Here is a 5205-nt window from a genome sequence, read left to right on the forward strand (position 1 = left end):
AACAGACAGTACAGTGCACCCCGATATGCAGCCCAGTACACAAACTCTGAGTTTACTAGATGAATCCTTCCCAGAAGTCAGGTGTGTGATTTAATGCTGGCGTTCTATGAGGATGATAAATGAATGTACAGTCACTAAGAGGAAGGCTCCCTGAGGGACAAGACAAAACATTTCTTCACTAAGCAAGCATTCATTGAACACCTGAAATCATTATTTCAAGATCATTATCATGCTTTCACACTTCAATAAGCTAAAACTTTTCTTTTTTTTTTTTTTAACAAATGATCCTTAATACACTCTGACAAGATCAGAGTGATCTTTGGCTGTTTCATAGGCTCCCTCTGCTGGACTAAAATGGCATCTTTTTTCTTTTTTTTTTTTCCCTTTCTTAAGACCAGCTGTTCCCAACCTGTGGGTCAGGACCCCTTTGGCGGTCGAACGAACCTTTCACAGGGGTCACCTAAGACCATCCTGCATATCAAATATTTACATTATGATTCATAAAAGTAGCAACATTAGAGTTACGAAGTAGCAATGAAAATAATTTTATGGTTGCGTCACAACAGGAGGAACTGTATGTTTGTATTTATTTATTTATTTATGTGTGTGTGTGTGTGTGTGTGTGTGTGTGTGTGTGTGTGCCTCAGGCATGAAACAGCTCTGGCCACTGACACAGGCATCAAGCTAGGATGAACTAAGGACTGTACATCTGCATTGCCCCTGACTGATATAAGAGCAACACCACCAATCAGGTGTCTCCTTGCCCATTGCCAGGGGGTGAGGAACTGTATTTAAAGGGCCAGAAGGTTGAGAACCACTGCTTAAGATGAAGATCCTTTCCCTTTCATTGAAAGCAAATGTAATAAATAATTTCCTGCTTTGCTAGCCTGGCTTTTCATATAGTGTTTCTGCAGCCATATCTTAAATTTACCTGCCACAGAGCTGTAACAAATACTGTAACAAACACTGCCTTTTCAAAACAGAACCTTAAAAGGACACCAATTATAAAGAATTTGCCAGACTTTTTAATTGTTAATAATAAACTAATTCTTGTTTCCTGTGAGAAATGCCCTTGTTACTTCAATTCTAACCTTCTCAGTTTTAGAACATCTGGGAGTATTATGGGAAAGCTGGGAGGGGCTTTTTACAGGTGCTTGCTGAAAGGAAATTAGCCTGAGTCACCAGGTTTGTTATGTAGACAGACTATAATTTTCTAAGGAAAAAGTGACATGCAGGTTTTTAGGGCTATCAACATGAGATATTATATGCATTTATTTTTATAAGGTCATTATTTATTGCTTAAAATGTTTACAGAGTTTAACTCTATTTCTGGCTTGGTGATGTGCCAAATATGTCTCCTTTTCCTTCCTCATCTCTCCATCTTTTTGGAGTCACTTTTTTGAGCTTAAATGACTTGGCAGGATATTCATTGACTTCTGAAGTGATTGAGTAAAAGAAGATTCTATGTGATGGTAGAGAGTAAAGGGGAATCTCACAATAATGCCGACTTCAATGTACATGAGGTAGTGGTAGCACCTTCATTTTCTGCTACAGCCTAAGTCCTACAGCTTTGAAACTCAAACTATGGTCTGAACTAGCACCACCAATATCACCTGTGAACTTGTTAAAACTGCAAAATATCAGGCCTCACCCCAGACGTACTGAATCTAACTCTGCACATTCACAAAATCTCCAGAAATTCATATGTACATTAAAATTTGGGAAGCACTGGTCTTGAGGAAAGAGACATCTCATGGTAATGCCACCCCTGAGGAAAGTGAGATAGTGCTGGCACCTTCAAATCTGCCACAGCCAGGAACACTTTACTCCTCCACCCCTCTGAAGTCTGTGACTAACATCCATGGGCCCAGGGCCAGATCCACCTGTTAGCTCTATAATGCTGGGCATTGAGCCCACAACCCCTGCCCTGCAATCAGTGCTTACTGTCCTTATTGACTGGAGCTTACTGACATTGACCTCATGGACTCTGATTTCCTGGATGTAACTGTCTACCCCCTCCCTCTGACTTAGCTGACTTCCATGGTATACCAGGTATTTAGCATCTGCTCTTTGATCCAAAGTCCTAAATTCATTTTCTTTCCACCTTTGATGTAGCAAGTCTAATAATACACCTTACAGTTGAGGCCATATTAAAAGGGCCTGTGGCTCTTCAGCAACTAAAGCCTTAAATAAGTCATCATTTAAAAAATCTCAGATGATAGAAATTCAATCTGAAGCAGCTCAATTTTGAAAGGGGGGCGCCAATGTGTATCGAATATGACATCATTTCTGTGATATTTCTGCCCCAAATGCATAACTTGAATATATTTGATTGTGAGGAACATTGGATACATCCAAATTGACGGACATCCTATAAAACAAATTGCCTGTGCTCTCCAGAAATGTCAAAGTCAAGAAATACAAAGAAAGGCTGAGGATCTGTTCCAGATTAATGGCATGTAAGGAACATGACAACTAAGGGGTATTATTGGGAAAACATTTAAATTTAAATATGGACTATAGATTAGATGTTAAATTTCATGATTTTTATAATTGTACTGTAGTTAGGTAAGAGGATGTCTTTGTTTATAGGAAATATACACTGAAGTATTTTTGAATAAAGGGGCACTATGTCTGCAATTTACTCTAAAATACCTCCTCCAAAAATAGAGAATAAGAAAACAAATGTGACAAAATGTTAACAAAAGATGATTATGGGTAAATGGTATATGGAAAATTTTGTACTATTCTTATAACATTTAGGAATTCTATACTTAAAAAAAACAAAAATGAATTAAAAGGGGTTTTTATTAACATAAACACATGAAATTAAAAGAAGATGTATAAGACTCAGGGAATCATGGGATTTTGCAAAATGGAAGTGAAGACTTGATGCCACCAGAGCAAACTCTGATCTGGATAAACATTTTTAACAGAGTAATAGAAACCTGGAAATTTAGAGCAACAAAAGAGCTTTCAAAGTCCTTTAATGTCTCATTTCATGGATGAGAATACTGAGAATCAGGCAGCAAAAGTGACATATTCAAGGTCTCACAGATAACAGATTCCAATGGTGAACATTTAGAACTCACATTCATATTGGTTTGTAAATGTATCACCAACCAAAAGTTGCTGTTTTTCTTTCACTCTTAAGTTAATGAGTTGCGGTAAGAACAGATTAACATGAATGTTATATGATAAAATATCTAAACAAAATCTCTCCCAAATTGATTAACATAATTCTCCCAATTTTTCCATAAAATATGTATATAATAAATAAAATATTTAAGCATAAAACAATGGTAGTTGACTTCTAACATGATTTTACTTATATGTGGAAATCAGCTAGATTTGAATTTTTCCACTTATCATGTGGGTGAATATATTGTTATTTTCCATAGCACTTTTCTCAACTCATAGAATATATTGTCTTTCAGTTGAAAAATAACATTAATCTAGCTGCACTTGTTTGAATGTTCATCATGATTTGGAGTAACTGTGATTGCAGTCCATTTAGAAAGCATAACATCAGGCATGTAGGGATGCTTAGAAGCCATCTAGTCTCACCCATTCCTTTCAAAGGTGAAGACTGTCTGAAGTTGGTTATTTACTCTCCCTTCATCTCTTGCACCTGTTTCATACAAAGGAACACATTTAAAATGGGATAGCATCTGTGTATATTGAAATAATTATCTTTGATATCACTTCTGAAATAACAGTGCATTTAGAGAAAGCAGAGGTACTTTAATCATGCTTCTTATAATTCTGTGTTATCTTCTGGTATAACAAAGACATGTGTGTAGTGGTTCAATAGTTAGACTGGAAGCTGATAAACCCACCTTAACCAATTACCTCCATGACAGCTATTGAAATAGAATGCAAATGTCAATTATATCCATCTGATCTTTACCAATACAGCTAGTAGGACATTGGAAACTAAGGAGAAAATGAATGAGACTACATCAAAATAAAAAGCTTCTGCACAGCAAAAGAAACCATCAACAAAACAACAAGAGAGCCCACTACATGGGAGAACATATTTGCCAATGTTACATCTGATATGTGTTTAATCTCTAAAATTTATAGGGAACTCATACAACTTAACAAAAGGAAGATAAACAATCCAAAAAATGGGCAAAGGAACTAAATAGACACTTTTTCTAAAGTGGACATACAGAAGGCCAAGACATATATGAACACATGCTCAAAGTCACTAATCATCAGAGATGCAAATCAAAATGACTATGAAGTACCATCTCACACTTGCCAGAATGGCTATTATCAACAAATCAACAAATGACAAGTGCTGGCGAAGATGTAGAGAAAAAGGAACCCTTGTGCACTGCTGGAGGGAATGCAGACTGGTGCAGCCACTGTGGAAAACAGTATAGAGTGTCCTCAAAAAATTAAAAATGGAACTCCCATTTGACCCAGTAATCCCTGTTCTAGGAATATATCCCAAGAAATCAGAAACACCAACCAGAAAGGATATATGCACCCCTATGTTCATAGCAGCACAATTTACAGTAGCTAAGATTTGGAAACAGCCTAACTGTCCATCAGCAGATGAGTAGATTAAAAAACAGTGGTATATCTACACAATGGAATACTCTGCTGCTTTCAAAAAAAAGAACTCTTACCATTTGCAACAGCATGGGTGGACCTGAAGAGCATTATGCTCAGCGAAATAAGCCAGTTGGAGAGAGATAAATATCAGATGATCTCACTCATTTGTGGAATATAACAAACATAAACTGATGAACAAAAATAGATCCAGAGACATAGAAGCATGGAACAGAACGTCAAACTTCAGATGGGTGCATATATGTTTACCAGGGTTATATCCTTGTCTTGGATTGATCATTTTAGTATTAGGTAGTGGCCTTCTTTGTCTCTTGTGATGGCCTTTGCTGTTGTTTTTTATATCTTTATTGATTTCAGAGAGGAAAGGAGAGAGCAAGAATCAAACCTGGGACCTTTCAGCCCACAGGCTAATGCTCTATCCACTGAGCCCAAACCAGCTAGGGTTGATGGCCTTTGTTTTGAAATCTATTTTGTCAGATAAGAGTATTGCTACCCCAGGTTGTTGTTTTTGTGGGGTATTTTTTCATTTCCATTTTCATGGGAAAATTTTTCTCATCCCGTCACTCTCATCCTTTGTGAGTCTTTTGTTCTGAGGTGGGTTTCTTATAGACAGCATATATT

The 5205-nt window shown here is 36.9% G+C and overlaps 1 pseudogene; it reads right to left on the bottom strand.

The window, feature by feature from the left end:
* Nucleotides 1-634: 634 nt before the first annotated feature.
* On the bottom strand, nt 635-779 carry LOC132225421 (small nucleolar RNA SNORA48; annotated as a pseudogene).
* Between the last annotated feature and the right edge of the window lie 4426 nt (nt 780-5205).

Source organism: Myotis daubentonii, chromosome X (assembly GCF_963259705.1).
Source record: "Myotis daubentonii chromosome X, mMyoDau2.1, whole genome shotgun sequence".
Taxonomy (NCBI): domain Eukaryota; kingdom Metazoa; phylum Chordata; class Mammalia; order Chiroptera; family Vespertilionidae; genus Myotis; species Myotis daubentonii.